A 24,275-nucleotide genomic window follows, 5' to 3' on the forward strand; every position below is an offset into this window, starting at 1 on the left:
GTACTAAACTTTTTTCTTTCACAGCTTTTCGGAAGTCTGGCACTGATTGTTTAGGGTTTAGACATTAGGACTTTCAAGCTTACAAGGCCTTGAATTTCTATTCTCTCTCTCTCTCTCTCTCTCTCTCTTCCTTTCTATTTATTAGTTGGCCAATTTTCTCCTGGAATCATCATCTCTTTTTTTTTTAATTATACTATGACAAATGAGCTGACAGTCTCCCAAAACACTGCCAACATTTGGTTTTCCAAACTCTTCCTATAGTGTTTACAAGCCCAATTGGCACATGGGTCTGTCTTGTGAGGGAAAGCAGGTAACAAATTTACTGAATATTTTGCTACCGTATAACATAGCTACCTAGTAACTATTTCTTCACTATCCAGAGCCAATAGGTGAATCAATGCCACATATTTTAGGGTTTTATTATGACAGCACCTCTCTTCTGTTACCGATTACTATGTTAAAAGGCGTTAACTCGCCTTTTTAACAATAAACCCTCAAATCAGAGGAGAGTAATACAACATAAGTTTGTCTCTAGTTCATAATGTGGCCATGTAGCTCTTTCAGGTGACTCTACTCCAAGTGATGACTCAGTTTGGGATTCTTGTTTTGGTTAGGGTCTTGAATCATACTTTAAACCACTTGAACAGAAAGAGAATGTGAGATCATAGGAAATACGTATATTGGATTCCACCCCCATTTCCTGGCAAAGAGCTCCTAAAATCCTTGTAATTTCCTAAGTGATAAGAACACTAGGTGCATCTCTTGTCCTCATATTTGTCTTTGATCCTGTCCCCAACACAAGACTCTTAAAACTCTCATAAATTATTAAGTGATAAGAACACTGGACCATGTTTTGTCCCGATGTGGCAACTTTGGGTGGGCTCCTAGATGGCTTTTGGATGGTGGTCATGACCAGACCATGAAAGGAAGCTTAGAATTTTCAACCCCATCCACCTCCCACAACCTCTGCCTTCTTTAGAGATAGGAGAGGGGCTGGAAATGGAGTTAAAAATTGATCATGCCTATGTGAGGAAAATCCTCCATAAAATCCTTATAATGTGGGGTTCAGAAAGTTTCTGGGCTGGCAAAAACCACATGGGAGTAGTGATATACCCCAACTCCATGGGGACAGAAGCTCCTATGCTCAGACATTCTCACACCTCACTCTCTGCATCTCATCTGATTATTTATGCACTTTATCATATCCTTTAATAAACTAGTAAACATAAGGAAGTGTTCCTCTGAATTCTGTGAACCGTGCTAGCAAATTAATCACACCCAAGGAGAGGGGTATTGAGACCTATGAACCCAATATTCCTGGTTGGTCACAAGCACAGGTGATAACCGTGGGCTTGCAACCTGTATCTGAAGGTAGAGAGGGGAGAGCAGTCTTGTGAGGCTGAGGCCTTAGCCTGTGAGATCTGATGCTATCTCCACATAGATAGAGTCAGAACTGAGTTAAATTATAAGACATTTATCTGGTGTTACAGAGAATTTGCTTGGTATCAGGAAAACCTCTGCACATTTAGTGACCAGAAGTGTCAGAAGTAAATTGTTCTGTATGAATAAAAAAGGAGATTCATAAAAGAGAAACAAGCTATAGGGAAGAAATGGGATTTTCATTACATAGGGGAAAAAAACAGGTTTTCCCTTTAGAGAGTATATACAAGATTGAGGAGACAGTTTAGTGGTCAGCACTGGAAGGGTCAACATCACCTTCACTCATTGTCCATAAGCCAGTCATCTGGTCCCTATTAATGACAAGAAAGGCTGTGAAATGTAAGCTTCCTATGTGCTTAGTAAAATGAAAAAGTATTGCTCAGCATGTAGCCACACTATGATAAGAAGAAAAAGCCCTGGACTTAAAGCAGTTATATTTGAATCCTGTCTCTTAGTTCTTTCTAAATGTTTGATCTTGGCAAAGTTAATTAATGTCTCTTAGTCTTTGTTTTCCAATATGTAAACACTATTCAAGAAACGTATCTTTAGGGGCGCCTGGGTGGCTTAGTCAGTTAAGCGTCCGACTTTCGCTTAGGTCATGATCTCGCGGTTCGTGGGTTCGAGCCCCGCGTCGGGCTCTGTGCTGACTGCCAGCTCGGAGCCTGGAGCCTGTTTCAGTCTGTGACTCCCTCTCTCTCTGACCCTCCCCTGCTCACGCTGTCTCTCTCTCTCTCTGCTAGAAATAAATAAAACATTTGAAAAAAAAAAAAGAAAGAAACGTATCTTTAGAGGTTCCTGTGTGGCTCTGTCTGTTAAGTGTATGACTTCAGCTCAGGTCATGATCAAGCAGTTGGTGAGTTCGAGCCCCGCATCAGGCCCTGTGCTGACAGCTGGGAGCCTGGAGCCTGCTTTGGATTCTGTGTCTCCCTCTATCTGCCCCTCCCCTGCTCATGCTATATCTCTCTCAGTCTCTTAAAAATAAGTAAACACTAAATAAAAATTTTTAAGAGAAAACCTATCTTTATAAGGTTATAGAGATATGTAATTCAATTCTATATTTTATTGGTCAGGGTTATTAATACAAATAACAGAAACTGATTCTAAGTTAGGCAAACATTAATTTATTGAAAGGATTTTATATAGTTAAGAGAATTGCCAGGAAAGCTAAAGCACCACATTCTAAAAGGGGAAATGTACAAAGGATACTAAGCAACAGACCACAAGTGAGATCAGGCACCTTAGAGCCATGAGGATCCTATTCCCACCAGTGGTGAATGTTGGATGCCACCACCTGCACAGCCAACCCGCCTCTGCCACCGGACATCATATGCCACACTGGCTCCACTCCCACCAGGGCCATGGGATAGGATGTTGCTGCCAATGTCAGAGTGGATTCTTCACCACTCCTGCTCTTTTGTGTAACTAGTTCCTGATGCAAAGTTGAGTGGATGCAGCTAATTAGTTGAGCCCACATCATGTTCTTGTGCTGTAGCTGAAAAGGAAGATGAAATATAGAACATGTGACTTTAGGGCTTCTGTCAAAGATGCATATGGTGAATAATTCCCCAAATATAACAAGGGAATTTGCACTCAGGGCAAAGAGAACAAGAAAAGATAAATATTTACTTAAGACACTTACTGAGCTATATCTGACAATTTCTGTTTTCAAGGGATAAAAGCCAATGAAATAGCTCTTCCCTCTAAAAAGCTGTGTATAAAGGGGCACCTGGGTGGCTCAGTCAGTTAAGCATCTGACTTCGGCTCAGGTCATGATCTCACGGTTCGTGGGTTCGAGCCCTGCATCGGGCTCTGTGCTGACAGCTACCTCAGAACCTGGAGTCTGTTTCAGATTTTGTATCTCCCTCTCTCTCTATGACCCTCCCCTGTTCACACCGTCTCTCTCTCTGTCTCTCAGAAATAAATAAAACATTAAAAAAAAATTTTAAAGCTGTGTATGGAAGTATTTTATGAATTGGAAAGCTCTCAAAAATTGAAGATCCTGATGCTATTATAATAATTTTAATATCAAGATTATACTAATAGATTCTGAAGATATTTTTAAAGATTTATGTTGATGTATCCATCTAATTTCAACATTAATCTATTCAAACATATGAGCTTCAAAATTTGACTTCATATGTATAATACTATTTATTTTTTAATGTTTTTTATTTATTTCTGAGAGAGAGAGTGTGTGAGCAGGGGAGGGTAAGAGAGAGAGGGAGATACCGATCTGAAGGAGGCTCCAGGCTCTGAGGTAGCTGTCAGCACAGAGCCCAATGCGGGGCTCAAACCCACGAACTGTGAGATCATCACCTGAGCCAAAGTTGGACGCTTAACCAACTAAGCCACACAGGTGCCCCCCGTTCAATACTATTTTTAACTAATAGATTTTTTAAAATATGCAATGCTTCATGAATTTGCATGTCATCCTTGGGCAGAGGCCATGTTAATCTTCTCTGTATTGTTCCAATTTTAGTATATGTGCTGCCAAAGCAAGCACTAACTAATAGATTTTGATGAAGATTAGCCAATAGCAACTCCAAAGTTACAAAAATATTCTATATGTATGAGTTCTATGATTTCTCTTTAACCAGTGAAGCTGTGATTCCTGATTTAGCAAAAGAATTGCCTATATTTACACAGAGTCATGTCAAACAACTTGGGAAAAAGTGATCAAAAGACAAACTAATGTTCCTTATTATCTATTGCAAATAGAAACTTTGAAATTTCCGATGTTTCATTAAAGAACATAGTACTTTTTCTACATTATGATATAAAAGAACTGTGGATCACTGAAGAGTATTTCTTCCTACAGAGAACAAAGGAAATGTTCCTTTCCCAGAGCAAAATTAGTAATTAACCTTCAGCGAGTTGAAGAAGGAGCTTCTGAAAGTACTCTAAGTCATTCTCAGTTACCTTATTTTGGCAACAAACTAAGGAGTTTGTGACTTAGCCTGCCCCAGAAGTATGGATCCAAATGGGAGATAGAACCAAGTCTCACAAATCCTATTTCGTTGGGACACAAATCATAAGGAAGAGCTAACAACAATCAGCAACCGGAAGGCAAACACTGAGAAAAATAAGTGGGAGCTTCTAGTTCTGGCATAGTCACATCTGAAGGGTTAGCTTGTTCATCTGTCTTTGGTTGTCAAAATAATCATTTTTGCAATTGCAAAATCATTTTGAAATGCAATATGTATAACAAGTCACATGAAATAACCAGAAAAAATAAACATAATTATGACGAAACTAGGAAAGCAGTAGCTGTAGCATTTACGGAGACTGCAAACTGTTTACAACACTAGTCAGTTTCATTAGGTAATCTTTCTGAATCTATTCCTTCTCAATCCACCTTGTCAAAGAAAAAGCTAACCTAACCTTGTTCACTAGTTAGAAGGTGAAATAAAGAGTTGACATCTAAATTGTAATCATCACTAAGTGTTATAAAGTTTTTCATTCTCAAATGGTAATGTCTATGTTTCCTCATCCCCCAAAACAAGCACATTCTTTTCCTTAAACCCTTGAAGCACTTTAATCTGCAGCCAAACACATTCTTCAGATTCCCTTAGATGCAAGTTGGCTTTTTTCTCCATGATGAACATTCACTACTCCATCAATTAAGGAGCAATCAGTGATGTTAAAACACACTGAATATAGTTAAATATTCTCCATAGAAGCACATCATCCTCTTAATTTTTACATTCAACAGTTAAGAAAATGTTATTTCAGCTATTTCCTTTAATAGGCTGTGCTGTATATTCAATTGCCTTCTTTCTTTTATGACTGTTCAAAGGAAACAAGACAGTAAGAAAACAGAGCACACGGTAAGTGCAAGACAAAGATTTTGAGAGGCACTGAGCTCCAAAGAGAATCCTCATCCAAGGCCATTAATGATGATTAAAGAAAGATAAAATGATAGCTTCAACTGAAATAATTCTTAATGACAACACATTAAAGTCTATTAATGTAGTTTAAGCTCACTTATACCAATTAACAAGATAATTGCAAAGGAAATTCCACTATGGAAAAAAAAATCAACCATATTTGTCATGATAAAAGGTGAGGATTTTGATGAATATAATACATCATTTTCTTTTTTCTACATTTTTGTTTATTAATATAGATGCATCAGTTAGGGTTTTATAGCTTATCCTGTTATTGTCACTTGCCAAACTAAAACCAGAACTAAAATGTGACTACTGTCATATTTATTACCTTCCTCTAGCCCTAGAAAGGATTTAAGAGCAGGAGATCATCAGAAGCCTAAGAATTAAATGTGCTCATTCTCAGCACTAATTTCCATATTCTCACTCAAATGACCCTAGTCCTCATATCCCAGGGTCTACTGTGTGTTATTATTTTATCAAGTTCACAAAAATGGAATTAATCACTCTTTCCATCTCATTGCACATTATCAGTATCTGTGCAATGCCTTTTTTTAAAACTTATCTACTTTTATTTTACTATTTTTTCCATTCATCTATCATCTTCATCTGTCTCCCACCCTTGTATATTTAATACATGCCTTTTCAGTCTGTCATTTCTCTTTATTTAGACACATGCATATCCTTAAAAATAAATGTAATGTTGCTTTCTGGGTGTGTGCATTTGATCTCCTTGACAGATATTCTCTTATAAATCTCATATTGTTTCCTTTTTCCCACTTGCCACCATATTTAAATATCCACCTAGCTATATATTAGTATAGAACATTAATTCTGAGTGTTGCATATAACTTAATTGTATGTCTATCTCTCATTTTACTTCCCATTTACTTCCTGATACACATCTAGGCTCCCTCCATTCTTACTACCACAAACAGTGCTATAAAAAGCATTCTTAGTGACAGCTGCAAAAGACCTAGCATATAACCGCTGCATCATAGAGAGTGTGTAAGTATGGTTAATTTACCAAATACTTCCAGGTTGCTCTCTGGAATGATTGAGATTACTCTTCCTCAAGCCGTATGGAAGGTTTCTTATTTCCCAACATCCTCACCATGACTTAATATTATTAGACTTTCTAATTAGTATTCTAATTTGCATTTTTTGATTAGTAGTACGGACAAATAACTCTTCAGGTGCTTATTGCCATTTGGATTTCCCTATTTATTTTTGTGTTTTCCCTTTGACAGTAGACGGCAAACTTTATGGATGCTATTCTTTATTTCATCTTATTTCCTTCCCTGATTAGTTTTATCAGAAACTTATCTAATTAATCTTTTGAAAGAAAAACTAGCTCTGGATCTTTACAGCAATGCCTACCACATGGATGTTCAATACATATTGAATGAATGATGAATAAGTGGATACATGACAAATGAATGTCTTTTGCTGCATAATAAACAGCTGCACAACTCAATGACCCAACAACAAATGCTTATTCCTCTCATGAGTGTGCAGACTGGTTAGCTGGACATTGCGGCTCTGCTGAGATCTACTGAGCTTGGCTCCAGTCTGCAGTTTGGTTGAGGTCTGTGATGAGGGGAACTACTCCTCTAGATTTTAAAAATACGTTGCTCGATAGGTTCCATGTTTTAATTTGCCTTTCTTTAAAGTATAGGAAAGAAATAATACAGAATGTTTACAACCCAAGAAGCCTAACAAAAAACCCTGGAGTCTGCCTTGTCAGGAAAATAACTTGAATAAGATCATAATTGATTATTTTTTTTATTATAACAATATCCTACTTACATTCTGACTTCCAATGTAAAGAAGACTCTCCAGGGACACCTGGGTGGCTCAGTCAGTTAACCGTCTGACTTAGGCTCAGGTCATGATCTCACACTACGTGAGTTCGAGCCATGTAGGGCTCTGTGGTGACAGCTCAGAGCCAGGAGCCTGGAGCCTGCTTCAGATTCTGTCTCCCTTTACCCTCCCCCTCACCTCCAGCTTCTCTTCCCTTACTCACACACCCTCTCGCTCTCAAAAATAAACAAACATTAAAAATTTATTAAAAAATAAAGAAGACTCTCCAATATGCCAAATTGTTTTACTACAGACTGTCTTAATCTCTCAGGGATATAACATCTACCCTAGGGTTGTTATAAAAAAAGAAAACAAGTAAAGCAGGTTTCAGACATTTGTGTGAACGTCATCAATGTGAAGGCATATTGCTATTCTGCCAGTACAACCATACCAGTTGTTAACATTTTGACACAACTCAATATCCATTGACTCTTCCCTGAGCCCCTCCCCACTGCCTCCCCACTCTACCCAAGCCTGACCCAAATATACTCATAATCCCCATATGAAAAAGCATAGTCAGAGCCTCCCAGGACCTGCTCTAGCACTTTAGCTGATGTCTGCACTGATTTGTCAATGCCCTGTGCTCTACTGTCTAAATATTATTTTATTTTTTTAATGTTTATTTATTTTGAGAGAGAGAGAGAGAGTGGGAGAGAAGCAGATAGAGAGGGAGAGAGAGAGAATCCCAAGCAGCACAGAGCCCAAGATTGGGCTTGATCTCAAGACCCTGGGATCATGACCTGAGGCAAAATCAAGAGTCCAATGCTCAGAGTGCTTGGGTGGCTCAGTCGGTTAAGCATCTAACTTCAGCTCAGGTCATGATCTCAGTTTGTGAATACTAGCCCCACATTGGCTGCCAGTGCAGAGCCCACTTTAGATCCTCTGTCTCCTTCTCTCTCTGCCTCTCCCCACTCTCAAAAATAAACATTAAAAAGAAAAAAAGTCTGACATTCAACCAACTGAGCCATCCAGGTGCCCCTATATATTGTATATTTTAAATATCATCTCTGACTATAGGAAATGGTGCATATTCACATGTACAACTTGAATTGTAAATAAATTCATGGTAGGGTGTTTTTGGCCTTTGTTCCTTCAATAAATACACACATACATATGATATTTATGACATGTATGCTTGCTCTCTCAAATCTCTGCGGTAAAGAAAGCAGTCAAGTCTTGCTTTTCCCTGAAATGTTTTATATTCAAGATGCCTCTAGAAGTTTCTCTTCCAAACACAGTGCAAAGCTTTGCTCCTTTCTTACTTTCCACTCCCAGTTACCTTCTGAATTCATTCCTTTTCTTGATCAAACACTTCCTTCTACAGTGTTTTCAAATAGCATCTTTGTGTGTCAGCTTTCTGAGGACTTGTGTATCTTACAATAACTTATTCAGCCTTACATATAATTAATTGGATAAGAAGTTCTAGCTTCAAAGTTCTCTTATTTCAACACTTTCTCTGTGCTCTTTCTCTCTAGATACTGATATTATTTTTTTTTAATGTTTATTCTTTTTTTTTTTTTTTTTTTTAGTNTACTGAGAGAGCACAAGCAGGGGAAGGGCAGAGAGAAAGGGTGACACAGAATCTGTAGCAGGCTCTGATCTGTCAGCACAAAGCTGGATGAGGAGCTTGAGCTCACAAATCATGAGATCATTATCTGAGCTGAAGTCAGACACTTAACCTACTGAAGTACCCAAGTGCCCCTATTATTTTTTAATCTTTCAAAATTCTGTCACTGTGTCTTTTTTTTTTTAGTTTATTTATTTATTTTGAGAGAAACAGAGACAGTGTAAGTGGGGGAGAGGAATAGAGAGGGTGAGAGAGAGAATCCCAAGCATGCTCTCTGCTGCCAACACAGAGCCCTATATGGGGGCTCAAACTCACAAACTGTGAGATCATGACCTGAGTCGAAACCAAGAGTCGATTGCTTAACTGACTGAGCCAACCAGGCACCCCTATCACTATGTGTTAACTTTTCGCTCAGTTTCTTAGTACAACTTTGTAGCTTCCTTTGCAATTTCTTTCTGAAAATGTTCATTGATCTGATCTTACTGCTTAATAATTTGTCTTTCAAGGATATTCGGTCTGATAAACCATATCCACAAAACAGTAGTAAGGTATATCTGATAATGCACTTACTATATTATTTCATCTAGCAGATTTTATCTTCAATTGTTCCTTCATAATTGATTTTCCTGATTCATGTTTCCAATTTTTCTCCTTTAGTTCTCTATATGTATTATGCTTTTTAAAAATTCTTCTTTGGTCTGATCCACTCATTTGGTTTCCTCTTAAAGATTTACCAATTTGCTTACTTTCTTTTCATAGTACTTTCATTCCTGCTACTTTATTATTTTTTTTCCTGTGTCCCTTAGAATCTGGAATAATATCTAAATGATTTAATAATCAGATAGTATGGACAGTAACTAATACTAAAAGAATATTGAACTTATTTGAACAGATAGATGCCCACTGTAACTACCTGATATAGTCTCAGTGCTGAATGTTAGCCCAACTTGGGACTATCAGACACCTTTGCTAGTTATACGTACCATCATATACTGATTAATATCAGTATTAATTGCAAAGTTCTTGTACCAAAAAGCTCTGCCCAATGACCTAATTCTGATGTTGATTTGTTCTAAATTGGTTGGTACCATATTTTTGAAATCTTCTCTCTACAACAATTAAAATATAATTCAGATTTTATTATGAACAATAAGATTTTTAAGATCATAAAAACATTTAATATGTTAAAGCACTTTCAAGAAAAGCCTCCAATTATGGATATGAATATTCTGTTTATTATCTAGCAAGGGTATTCTTTTTATTTCCAAATTAGATGACCTGACACAATATCAAAATAATAATCATGGATTATTTTATATAGTTTTTTTTCTGAGAGAGAGAGAATGAGAGGGACAGAGCATGAGTTGGGGGGAAGGGCAGAAGGAGAGAATTTTTAACCCCATGCAGAGCTCAATCCCATGACCCTGGGATCATAACCTGAGCCAAAATCAAGAATCAGAAGCTCAATGGACTGAGCCACTTTGGCGCCCCTAGAGTTTTTATTTATATCAAAATTTAATAAAAACAGTGGTGAGCTTTATTTGACACTACAACACTTAAACTGTTCTCTTTTAAAATATTTGGCTCTAACACTCAAGTGTCAGAATATTTCTTCTTTGGGACTCACTTTCAATTAGCCTATCCTGCCACTAGATGGAGAATGATGACCTGTGTAGGCTCTTGGGGTAAACAACCAGCCTTTAAAGATAGCTGTTTAAGGGTAATGTATGTGTGTGGGGTCTTGTTTTAATCTAGTGAAACATTAATATTCTAGTTTCAAAGGTGAATTTAAAACAAGTTCTTTCCCCTCTAAATCACTACATATGAATAAAACAAGACTTCTTTTTAATTCCTCCTCTAAATCCCCCTATATTTATTTGGGAAGAAAAGGGAGAATTGTTAGCCCCAGGAATAGTAAGTAATCTACCAATTGATCGATCACTCAGTCAATCTCTTAACATTTCGGTCTGGATGCTGTACATGCTGCCTGCCAGAAGAAAAAGATGTGAACTGTTGTCCTGACAGGCTGAAAGGTCACCAGAATTCATCCGGCCACATTAATCAGGAAAGGATAGTGACTCCATCAGCAGATTCCAGCAGATGACAGCAGTCTGTTTGGACCTTTCAGACCCTTCCTGAATCAGAGAGTTCTTCCTTACAGAGATTCTCTCCTTCCAGGACTCTAACTGTGAGTGGCAAGACATTCAGAGCCTGGACACATGCACAAGTAAAGCACAGACCTCATCAAATTATACTGATAGATATTCAGACACTTACCATTCTGGTCTAGCATTTTCACTTAAATTGAGGTAACTGCATCATATTCAAGTTATATAATCTTACTTTTAAGTTAAAGCCTATAGGCTTTAAAACTAAGTTTAATTTTAGAGACAGTAAAAGAAGAAACTTTCCTTAATACTTATTTGAAAGAGAGACAAAAGATTGTCTGCCTACTAATACAGGGCTAAAGTAAGAGTTCACTAGATCTTAAAGTTACAATAAATATGCATGGATGAACAAAGTAAAAGTTAAATTTCTCATTATGTCAGGTAATGAATAAAATGCATTGTTGAGAAATAGTGGGGCAATGAGTGAAGACTTGACTGTAATTCACCTATGGTGAGAATTAAAATGTTTAAACTCACCAACAAAAGAAATTCTTAGTTTAGTTTTTTGTGTTTTTGTTTTTTAGGTAAACTCTACCCCCAATGTAGGACTTGAACATTTGACCCCGAGATTAAGAGTCACAGGCTCCATTGACTGAGCCAGCCAGGCACTTCTGAAATTCTTAGTTTTTAAATGATGTGCCATTTTTGCTTTTTAAAAGTACAAACTCATTAATCATGATTGACAAAGATGGCTGTAAAGAATATAAACTGGTATAAGATTCCAAGAGGGCAATTTTCCAATAATTATGAAAAACTTGAACAGAATTCATACTGTTTGACTTAGAAATTTCACTTCTAGGAATTTAATTATTTATCATAGGGGAAAATATGTATCTAAAATCAAAATTCAAAGAATGGCTCAATAATTTATGATTCAATGCTCTACTTCCATATGAATCTACTTCTAACATTTTTTCTGTGCCTTTGAGGTTGGAAGGTAGAAACTACATTTCCCAGATGTCTTCACTCTTACGATTGTGAATGTGTTTTGTGTTCCACTAGTTGAATGTATTTTGTGTTCCACTAGTCAGGGACACTGGATCTACAGTCAAGCAGGACTCATCGCAGGGACTGTTTATGGTGCTGTGAATCCAGTGGCAGACTGCATTATTCTACTGGTCTCTGTCTCTTGGTTTGATGACTTCCCAGTGCCAGTGCTGCCTCCAGAATGGGGAATTAGCAGGCAAGTGGAAGTTGTTATCAGAAGTTCACTTAGTTCCTGCCATTCTAAAGAGTTTAAGCTGTCACTTACTCAGTAATAAATTTCTGCTTAAATTGGGTAGGACAGTTTGCCTGTGAACCATATCCAATAACTCCTTATATGGTGGACTATGACACATCAATTAAAAATCTCATTGGTGTGAGATTGTTGAGCACAGTGGTCAAGAAAGAACTCCTTGGATTTTTACAGTGAAACTTAGTAAATTATTTAAGTAGCACGGGGACAGGAATTGTGGGTAGTGATAAAGTTTTGGAGTGGTGGGGCGGGGGGAGGGTCTGGAGCCAAGAGCCAAAGATTTCTTGAAGACGTCTTTGGTGCAAAAAGGGGATTTTATTAAAGCACGGGGACAGGACCCATGGACAGGAAGAGCAGCACTGCAAGTGTGGGCGGTGACCCTTTTATGGAGTCAAGAGAGAAAGTCTAGAGGGAGTTTCCAAAGAGACTTTTACAGGCTAAAGACTTATTGGAGACCTAGCTATTGTCAAGCTAAGGTTGTTTTTCCCTATAGCAAATCATTAACATTAAGACAGTAGGGAGTTCCTGGCTTTCAGGCCATTGATGGGACTGTTTTTTTTTTTTTTTTCCTTGTAAACTGGTGGAGACTCTTACAGTTTAATCATTTGTTTGTCCATTCCCTAGTCGGTGGGAGTGTCCAAGGAATATCAAACATGTCCCGCCTGGGAGAGGGTGCTGTTAGCCTGTACTTTGCCCTTAGCTTGCCTCACGCTCCCTCATCACGTAGAAAGAGCTGCACTTTTAATGTGTGTAGCTAGTGGTTATATGTTTAGTGTTCAAGGGGAAGGGGACATGCAGGGAGTATTAGATCTTAAATGTTTTCTTCAAATTTCCACTCGTAAAACTACTTTTGCAAGATTTCTCTGGTGCTTATCATTCAGCTTGATACTAACTATCAGTGAGATGTGCAGACAGTCATGAGACCCTTTCAGACGTAGCAGCCAGTGCGTACTCGATCCTTATCAGAGCTATACAGGCTCTAGGTCAGCCTTCTGGTCTAAATGTGAACATTTTTCTGCTTCTGTCCCTCAACAACATTGTCAAAATTAAGATTTAATGATACAGGAGTAAATTCCTAACTTTTTTTTTTAACGGGCTCAATTTATTTTCCACTGATTTATCAATCATTACTTATGCCAAAACCTGTTTTCTTAAAGGGCCTCTATGTCTTTAAGAGCAAACATTTAAATTTGTGTAATAAGTTCAACCTGGTTTCGAGGAAAGTTACAAATGATCTTTTTTTCAAATTATTTTTTAACTCAAAGCATTAAAAAGATTTCCCTTCTGCTATTCACCTTAAGCCACTATTGCTATTCAAACCAGTTTCCCTCAAAAGCATTTGTTTTTAGGAGTAATGCAGTTAATCATCTCACATAGCCTGTCCTTCAATATTCAAACAAATTGGCTCAAACCCTCATAAATGGTGGAAGACCTTCTTATCTCCTGCTTCCACTTATTCAACTAATTCTTGGTAAGAAAAGGAAGGTGGAAGAGTGGTTTCGTTTTGGTTTTTTTTTTGAACAATTAATCTAGTGGTCTTCTGCTTGTCCCCATTTCTTATAAGAAGGCAAGGGAATAGTACAGAAATGTCTTTCCCTCTAATATAAATTATACTACTTCCTTTCCTGTGTCAAATTAATTAAACAAGGAGGCCTTTAGACTGAGATGGTTCTAAATGCCCTGTGGGCCCAGGTAAGCAAACCAAACCCTAAGCTTGTAAATGCCTCAAGGTTAGTAGGTCAAAAGCCAAACACAACCAATCACAGCTAATTAGGCTTTAAGCTATAGCCAATGAACAATTTCCTTACTTTGCTTCAGCTTCTTCTCTATAAAATCTCTCCTTAGCTCCTGTGGATGGAGCAGTCTAACTACTTTTGGCTTGGCACTGCCCAAATTGAATTGATTTTTGATCAAATAAATTCAAAACTTTTAATGTGCCTCAATTTATCTTTTTAGTAGCAGATGGAAGAAGCACACTTCCATTCTACAAGACAACTCAGGCATCATATTTTCATTTGAAAAACTTTTGCAAGCCTGGAACCACACCAATATGTTCTGCATATATTTGTAGACACCTTTGGGATAAAGACTAGTATAGAGGGCACCTGGGTGGCTCAGTCAGTTAAGCATCTGACTTCAGCTCAGGTCATGATCTCACAGTTCATGGGTTCGAGCCCCGTGTTGAGATCTGTGCTGACAGCTCAGAGCCCAGAGCCTGCTTTGGATTCTGTGTCTTCCTCTCTCTCTGCCTCCCTCCCCCACAACTCACGTGCTGTCTCTTTCTCTCTCAAAAATAAATAAACATTAAAAAAGAAAGGGTATGCTATGTAGATCAAAACTAAGGTCAGTCATTCAGAGGATGCCACTTTTTTTTCTTCAACCTCTAGAACTGAATAGACGTAAGAGCTAATCACATAAGTCACTCTGTGGCCCTACTAGGTCTTCCCAGGCTGCCATGACTGGGAGGCAGTTTGGTTTGCAGGCTAACACGAGATTAAGACTCATTAGTTCTGGATTCAAGTTTGAGTTCTTCTGCATACTTTCGTTTGGCCAAATAATGTAACCTGTTTCAGTTTCTTCATCTTTAAATATGGGATTATATGAGTACCTTCCTCATTAGGTTATTATAAAGATTTGGTGAGAAAATGTTTGCAATTACATTTTTTGCATTTAAGAGTATAAGATCCGGGGTGCCTGAGTAGCTCAGTCTGTTAAGCATCCAACTCTTGGTTTCAGGTCAGGTCATGATCCCAGGGTTGTGGCATCGAGCTCTTTGTCGGGTTCCAGGCTCAGCATAGAGTCTCCTTAAGATTCTCTCTCCCTCTGTCCCTCTCCCCTATTCATGCTCTCTCTCTCCCTCTCTTAAAAAAAAAAAAAAGAGAGAGAGAATTTAATGGCCTAGGTGTATGTAAGAAGAGAATAAATTGACTCAAATTGAATTTATATTAATTACAATCCTGATTCTTCTTTTATAATCCTTATCTCTGGTAAGGACATCTTTTAGATGCTATCAAGAATAGATATTATTTCCTTCTATGAGCTAGGTATAATTTTAGTTCTTCACAAAAAAATTTTTTTAATGTTTATTTATTATTGAGAGACAGAGCATGAGTATGGGAGGTACAGAGAGACGGCGAGACACAGAATCCTACGCAGGCTCCAGGCTCTAAGCTGTCAACACAGAGCCCAACACGGGGCTCAAACTCACAAACTGCAAGATCATGACCTGAGCCAAAGTTGGATGCTTAACTGACTGAGCTACCCAGGAGCTCCTAACTTTAGTTCCTTTAGAATAAACAACAAGACAAGCACCTGGGTGGCTCAGTCCATTAAGCCTCTGACTTCAGCTCAGGGCATGATCTCACAGTTCGTGGGTTTGAGCTCCAAGTCAGGCTCTGTGTTGACGGCTCGGAGCCTAGAGCCCACTCCCAGTTTTGTGTCTCCCTCTCTCTGCCCCTCCACTGCTCATGCTCTGTCTCTCTCTCTCTCAAAAATAAATAAACATTAAAAAATAAAAAAATAAGCAAAAAGAAGAAAATTTCAGAGCAGCAGTAAGATAGAACATGTTACACAAGGATTTAATAAGTAAATACAAATAAGTATAAAATAAAATGACTAGTAATAACAAAATAAATCTCCACCTTATTTCTAGATAATAGAAGCAGTCAGAACTCTTTTCTGATTTGACCAAATTGAATATCTAGTCAGGCCCCAAGAGCCTGACGACTTATTGTGGGCAAAACTTTATGTCCTACTCCTCTTCCCTCTAAAAAACAAAGCCATGGAGGATGCCTAGGTGGCTCAGTCTGTTAAATGTCCGACTTCAGCTCAGGTCATGATTTCGCAGTTTGTGAGTTCAAGCCCCACGTTGGGCTGACAGCTCAGAGCCTGGAGCCTGCTTTGGATGTTTCCCTCCCTCTCTCTGCCCCTCCCCCACTCACATTCTGTCTCTCAAAAATGAATAAATGTTATAAAAAAAATTTTTAATGAAGTCATGGTAAAACTACCACCAATAATAAGTGCAAGAATACCACCAATAATAATAACAATAATGTCCATTTTTTTGAGCACTTACTACAGTGTGCCAGATACCACACATGCTCTACTTGTGAAACTTGCTCGGTAACTCTCTGAGCTAGGTATTCTGATTCCCACATACTCAGAGATTAAGACACAGAGTAGAACGAGGTTAATTTGGTCAATAGCTTCTGAATGGCAGAGTCTAGATTATAAGAAAAAGCCTGATTCCAGAATCTTAAAGAGAGATCAAAATTTGCAGAGTTGGGCTGCCTACAAACCAAATAACAAGATACACAGAAGCCAATAGACTTATTTTAAAATGTAAATCCAATTAATGCTGTTCTTTGGAATCACTTGAGATGCTAGTTAAAATGGCAGATTACCAGGCCTGTATCAAGCCCCTGAATCCGATCTCTAAGACTAAGACTAGGAAGCTGCATTTTCAATAAATTTTCCTAATGGTTCTCATGCACGTACAAGATTTGACTTTGGAAACTCCACATCAAGAGGATGAAGTTCAAACTTTGTATTCAAAAGCCAATGTCTTGAGCAGTGCCTGCCACAAAACAGACGTTCAATAAATACTTGTGAAAAAAAATAAAAACAAAACGAGGCAGGCAGAGGAGGAAGTAGAGAAGGTAGGTCTGGCTGCTTAAATTTTAGATAAAATTAAGGCTTAAGATAGAAATTAGGTGAATAGACTAGATACCCTACAGAAATTCTGCCTGCACATATTAATTGTAACCTTCCTTCTGCTTTCTGCTTTGTTTTTCTTTCTCCAAAAGGAACATAGCAGTGGTAAAACAAATGCAATGATTAACTAAGTATCAATGATCTATTTAGCTTTTATTTTATTTTACTTATTTTATTTATTGTGGGAGGATGCAAGGTGGGAAGGGCAGAAGGAAGGGGACATAGGCTCCTAAATGGGCAGGCTGACCACAGTGAGCCCAATGTGGGGCTTGAACTCAGGCCCTGTGAGATCAAGACCTGAGGGGAAACCTGACGCTCAACCAACTGAGCCACCCAGGTGCCCCTAACTTCTTAGGTTTTTAATGCTTGTCATTCTTTCCCTCTCTTTGTTACCCCTTACTCTGTTTACATTGTCATATGAATGGTTGTCCTGGTCAAATCTGTTTAGATGGAAGTATTAATCTATAAGAGCACAGCTTGCATTGAGGTCCTTCATAGGCATACACAGTCACACATACACCAAAGTAGTGGCTGCATATTCCAGTTAGCCCACAAATTTTTTTTAATGTTTTTGTTTTTGTTTTTCCCTGAGAGAGAGAGAGACAGCATGCGCAACGGAGGGTCAGAGAGAGGGGAGACATAGAATCTGAACAGGCTCCAGGCTCTGAGCTAGCTGTCAGCACAGAGCCCGACGCAGGGCTTGAACCCACGAACTGTGAGATCATGACCTGAGCCGAAGTTGGACGCTTAACCGACTGAGCCACCCAGGCGCCCCAGCCCCCAAATTTTTTGAATGTTCCTGAAAATTCAGCCTGAATGCAACTTCAGAAAGCCTGGCACAATTTAAACCCAAACTTAGCCAAGTAAAAAGTCTCCTAATGATATTTTTTTAAGAACAGTTTCAGACTCAGAGTAAAATGGAAAGAAACGTACAGATTTCCCAGGTACCCTCTGCCTCCACACATGAATAGCTCATCAACATCCTCCACCAGACTGGCACATTTGTTACAAGTGATGAACCTGTACTGACACATCATTATCACTCAGAGTGCATAGTTTACATCAGGGCACACTTTTGGTATTGTATATTCTATGAGTTTGGCCCAATGTATTTATTATTATAGTATCATATGGAGTAGTTTCATGGCCTTAGAAATCTTCCGTGCTTCACCTATTCATCTTTCTCCCACCTCTCTCCTCTGGCAACCACTGATCTTTTTATTGTCTTCATAGTTTTGCCTTTTCCAGATGTCATATATTTGGAATCGTATAGTTTGTAGCCTCTTCAGATTGGCTTCTTTCACTCAGTAATATGCATTTATTTTGGCCCTTTCTCTTTTTCTTTTGGATAAGTCTGGCTTGGGGAATATCAGTTTTACTAATTCTTTCAAAGAACCAGCTCCTGGATTCATTGATCTGTTCCACTGGATTTTTGTTTTCTTCTATATCATTTATTTCATATATTTCTGCTCTAATCTTTATTATTTCCCTTCTGCTGGCCATAGGCTTTATTTGTTGTTCTTTTTCTAGCACCTTTAGGTGTAAGGTTATGTTGCATATTTGACAATGTTCTTCCTTCTTGAGGTAGACCTATATTGCTATATACTTTCCTCTTATGATTGTTTTTGCTGTATCCCAAAGGTTTTGGGCCATAATGTTTTGATTTTATCTGCTACTCAGTCCACATTTCGGTAAAAAAAAATAAAAAAAAAAGATTAGCTTTAAATATTCAGGTTATAGCTTCAGCCACACAGAGAAAATGATTCCCAGTCTGATTCCTGAATTCTAAATTGTGAGACAAGTGACTTTGGATTAGTTCCTATCCCTACTTCACTCTCCTTAGCTGTGGCCAGGAGGTAACTATAACACACAAAAATGGCTACCGAGAGCTGTTTATCTGAGGGGCAGTTAAGGGCAGTATGGTGTTAGAGCTGACTTGTAATCGTTAGATTGTTAGAATTCTCAGAAATTCTGCAAACTAATTATTTAACATAGGGATTATTAAAAACTAGATTATATAAAGAGGTAGTTAAGTATATTATATTAAAAACAAAAGTAGCAAATTTCAAAACTCATCATTTCCTAATCTTTCAATTAAAATTTATATTACCTATGTTCTTGAGGTTATTTATATTTACATCCATTGCATCTGCAGAGTGGAAATAATATAACGATGTTACTGCATACTTCTCAACTCTGTATTCAATGATGTGATGTCACATTGGTAGCTTGAAATAGATGATAGTGGAAATATTTATGTCACAGAAATTGGCAAACACTGGAAAGAAGCTTTTTGTGCTGGAGAGCCAGTTGTTAAATATTTACCAGCTCACCACTGTTAAAAGGAGTCAAGATCCCCCTTACCTTACTCTCTACTACTTTTACTGTACTAGGAGATAAATTCCTTCAAACTGGTATAATACAATTGATTCCAATACAATAGTTTCTTCTATGAATTATGATATTCTAATCAAGTTACAAGAAAACTTGAGTATGTCCTCTGGTTAGCATGATTAGAATTTTATTGTTCATCAATAAAATTCAAAGACATCCACATACAAATGTGTTATTTATGGTAGAATTCGTTCTTCAAATGATTGATTTCCCCCATTTTTCTAATCGTATTATCAGTGACAATAAAAGACAGAGGTGAAGTGCACAGATCCTAGAAACACAAAAAGCAGCCTCAGACTCTAGTTCTGCAATTTATTAGCTATGAGCTTCTATCTAGCAACCTGTCAAATGAGGGTTAAATGCAAATGCACATGAAGTGTTTTTTATTGCGCTTTTATTATTCCTCAGTAGATATTGAGTAGCTACCTTGGGCCATTATTGTCCACGTTAGTTGCCTTTATCTGTAGTTTCCCTAACTCTCCCAACACACACATACACGTATAAAACTCTTGCCCATGTACAACCTATAGCCTTGATATAATGGGCCTGTGCTCAATTTAAATCTTCAAGTTAGGATCTCAAACATATACTTAAAATTTTTTTTTTAAATTTCATTTTCATTTGATTTCATGTTTATATTCAACAAATATTGGTTGAACAGCTCCTTGTTTAGCACAATTGGAGGATAAAGCTGTACATAGCATAAGGATCAGACATTTCTAATTTTTCAAAAGAATAAAAAAATTATTTATCATTTCTTTTCAAAAACACTTTATAAATAATTGTACCATTTCGGCACTCAAATTATATGCATGCCAGTTTGGGTTGCATAACCAACCCATTGCATTATATGCATTCCAAATTGGGTTGCTTGTGTCCAATTTGGACACAAGGAGAGCAGCAAGTGTCATGGGACGATAGAGCAGGCAGTGGTCACATGAGGCAAATTGGGTGATGTCTCAAAAAAAGTACGTATAGTTTTCCTTTCTACAAATATACATACTTATAGAACACTGACTAAAATTGAAGTCAATAAAAGAAAGAAAGAAAGAAAATGTCATAGTCAGGAAGCATAATTTGGATATAAGAAATAGTTCTGATTGTTTCATAAGTGTTACTGACTCAATTACATCTCTAGCAAATACCTCTCAGAAGTGGGAGTTTCTTCTTTCCTGTTCCTAGAATCAATCCATCTCTACAGTGAGTTAGTGTTGATTCCTTTTTCTTTTCCTTTCTTTCTTTCTTTTTTTTTTTTTTTATGCCACTAAAGCACTTTAGTCTTCTGTTCTTGACCCTGGGGATTTTTTTATTCATGGTCTCTGCCTTATCTATCTCTTTTTTAAAATGCTTTTTATTTCTGAGAGAAAGAGAGACAGCGTGAGCAGGGGAGGGTCAGAGAGAGAGGGAGATACAGAATCTGAAACAGGCTCCAGGCTCTGAGCTGGCTGTCAGCACAGAGCCCGACACAGGACTCCAACCCACGAACTGTGAGATCACAACCTGAGCTGAAGTCGGATGCTCAACTGACTGAGCCACCCAAGTACCCTTGGCTTATCTATCTCTTTCTCTCCATTTCTGTATACATTACTGGTTTGTTTGTTTGTTTGTTTGTTTTTGAGATATAATTGACATATAACACTATTAATTTTAGGTGTACAATATAATTATTTGATATATGCATATAATGTGAAATGATAAACACAATAAATTTAGTTAACATTTATCACCACACAGTTACAATTTTTTTTTCTTGAGATGAGGACTTTTAAGCTTTAGTCTCTTGGCAATTTTTAAATATACAATACAGTATTATTACATATAGTCACCATGATGTACATTATATCCCCAGGACTCATTTGTCTTCCGACTGGACTGGAAGTTTGTACCTTTTGACCATATGTCCTTATTTTGCCTACCCTCTCACTCCTTGCCTCTGACAACCATTAATCTGTTCTCTGTATTTATAAAGTTCAACTTTTTTTTGGATTCCACACATAAATGATATCATGCATTATTTGTCTTTCTCTGCCTGACTTATTTTATTTTTATTTTTTTCAATGTTTATTTGTTATTGAGAGACACAGACAGAGCACGAGTTGGGGAGTGGCAGAGAGAGAGGGAGACACAGACTCTGAAGTAGGCTTTAGGCTCTAAGCTGTGAGCCCAGAGCCTGACATGGGGCTCGAAGTCACGAACTGTGAGATCTTGACCAGAGCCAAAGTCGGTCACTTAACCAACTGAACCACCCAGGTACCCCTACTTATTTATTTTAATAGCATAATATCCCTAAGGTCCATCCATGGTGTAGATAGCAGGATTTTCTTCTTTTTATAGAACTGAATATTTTATTATGTACACACAAACATATACCCCACATTTTGTTTATCCATTCATTAATCCATGGACCCTTTTGTTGCTTCTCCATTTTGGCTTTTGTAAATATGCTGCAATGAACATGGAGGTGCAGATATCTTTCCAAGATAATGTTTTTATTTCCTTTAGGTAAATACCTAGAGGCAGAATTGGTGGATCATATGGTAGTATTATTTTTAATTTTTTGAGGAAACTTTATACTGTTTCCCATGCTGGATGCACTACCAATTTACATTCCCACCAACAATGCACAAAAGTTTACTTTTCTCTACATCTACCTAACATTTGTTATTTCTTGTCTTTTTGATAATAACTATTTTAACAGATGTGAGGTGAAACTTCATTGTGATTTTGACCTTGCATTTCCCTGATGATTAGTGATGAGCTTTTTCATGAACCTGTTGGCTATTTGTACATGTTCTTTTGGAAAAACATTTGTTCAGTTCCACTGCCCATTTTTAATTAGACTGTTTTTCTTTCTTTCTTCCTTTCCTTCCTTTCTTTTCTTTCTTTTCTTTCTTTCTTTCTTTCTTTCTTTCTTTCTTTCTTTCTTTCTTTCTTTCTTTTCTTTCTTTCTTTCTTTCTTTCTTTCTTTCTTTCTTTTCTTTCTTTCTTCTTCCTCTTCTTTTCTCCTCCTCCTCCTTTCTTCTTCTTCTTTTGCTTCTGCTTCTGCTATTGAATTGTATGCATTTTTTAAAAATATGTTTTATGTTAACTCCTTATCAGATATATGATATTCTCATTCTATAGGTTACCTTTTCACTTTGTTGATAGTATCCTTTACTGTACAGAAGGTTTTTTAGTTTGATGAATTGCCACGTTTATTTTTGTTTTTGTTGCTAAATCTAAAATAGTTATTGCCAGGATCAATGTCAAGGAGCTTACCCCAATATTTTCTTCTTGGAGTTTTATGGCTCAGGCCTTATGTTCAAGTCTTTAATCCATTTTTGTGCATGGCATAAGATAGGTGCCCATTTTCATTCTTTGGGTTGTGGATATCCAGTTTTCCTAATATCATATATTAAAGAGACTATCCATTCCCTGTTTTTGTTGTTGTTTGTTTTTTTTTTTTTTTTTGGTTTGTCTGTTTTTTAAGAGTAATAAATGTTTATTCAGAAATGGATAAGAAACACATACTCTCCTTCCTTATTGCCTCTTCCTCTCCTTTTGAACAAAAGAAACACAGATGGGGAATGTAGGAGAGTGGGAGCGGAGAGGGGACACACGGGTTGGCTCACTACATTCTCTTCCCTGTTTCCATGATGACATCTTGTTGCACAGAGGAGAAAACCAGGCTCCAGCCCCTGGTGTAGCTTATGGCTATCCAGAGGACAATGTCCACATGGCCAGGCGGCTGCGGCTGGGCTCGATGAAGCTCTGTAACAACGAGAGTAGTCCAGCATGGGGATAGGAGGGAGCAGGGGAGGATAAAGCCATGCAGGTAACATGTTTATCATTCCTCCTTCAGAGTCCAAGCAGTGATCTAGCTGTCCCCAGTACCTGAGTGACCTAGCACCACCTTGTGTGTGCTTTCTCTGGCCAAGAGAGGGAAAGTATAGGAGGAATGTCTTTCAGGTGAAGAGAACTAAATCTGTACCCATTCAAAGGGGAAGAAGGGGGAAAAAAAGCATTTTTTAAAAAGAACTGAAAAGTAGAACACCATTAGGTACATTCCTTGAATTTCCCAGACCTGGCAACCTCAGAGCTGGAGAACTGAGCTGGGCTCAAATCCTGCGTATTTTCTGCTTCCCAGATTTTTCTTTTTTTTTTTTAATTTTTAATGTTTTTTCATTTATTTCTGAGAGAGAAAGAGAGACAGAGAGAGAGAGAGAGAGAGACAGCATGAGCACGGGAAGGTCAGAGAGAGAGACACAGAATCCAAGCAGGCTTCAGGCTCTGAGATGTCAGCAAAGTGCCTGACACAGGACTCGAACCCACGAACCGTGAGATCATGCCCTGCGCCGAAGTCAGACACTTAACTGACTGAGCCACCAAGGTGCCCCTTCCCAGATTTAATTCTGTGGAATGATGGGTTTCTAGGTTTTTCTTCTTTGCTGGGCTAGTCCAAGCGTGTCATGAGAGGCTCTTAGTACCTTAAGTCCCTTTTACTTTTAGGCTTGTGCCTGTCACAGTATTTACTACTGGCTTTGTAGAGCTTTCTGAATCCAGCTCTCCAACTCATTCCAGCTCTGCCAGCCTGGATTCCCATAACATGGCCTCCCCCCACCCACCCCCCCCCCTAAAAAAAAAAAAGGCAAAAGATTGAGAATGATACTGGAGCAGAGACATTGGTATTCAGGGTCTGTTCCTGGGTTCTATGAGCTCTATGTCCAAATATACACTTCAGAGCATTTGGGCTTCAACATAAGAGTTTTGGGAAATACAGTTCAGTCCATAGCACTACCCTAGGCTAGAATGAGTAAACTGAGGATGGGGTTACCAATACCCAGATAGGATAGTATTGACTACTAGGAATTGGGGCTATGGATAGAGGGACAGAGCTGACCTCTGGTAACCCTATATGCAGGGAGTCATGAAAATCAACAGTTCCATTCTTACTTTCCTCCTACTTTGAGATCTCTTGCTTGTGCCTTCCATTGTTTGAACTCAACCAAAATCAAGGAAGGGAACCA

General features: G+C 38.0%; 1 long non-coding RNA gene and 1 other non-coding gene across 2 annotated transcripts; both read right to left on the reverse strand.

Moving 5' to 3' along the window:
• Positions 1–2,545: 2,545 nt before the first annotated feature.
• On the reverse strand, positions 2,546–24,275 carry LOC144220655 (uncharacterized). The gene is made up of 2 exons (XR_013331813.1): positions 24,202–24,275; positions 2,546–2,932 (listed from the first exon to the last, which is right to left on the reverse strand). It is a non-coding gene; the product is annotated as an uncharacterized LOC144220655 (long non-coding RNA).
• On the reverse strand, positions 3,837–3,943 carry LOC144221017 (U6 spliceosomal RNA). Its single transcript, XR_013331924.1, has one exon. It is a non-coding gene; the product is annotated as a U6 spliceosomal RNA (small nuclear RNA).

Source organism: Crocuta crocuta, unplaced genomic scaffold (genome assembly GCF_008692635.1).
Source record: "Crocuta crocuta isolate KB4526 unplaced genomic scaffold, BGI_CrCroc_1.0 scaffold1, whole genome shotgun sequence".
Lineage (NCBI taxonomy): Eukaryota > Metazoa > Chordata > Mammalia > Carnivora > Hyaenidae > Crocuta > Crocuta crocuta.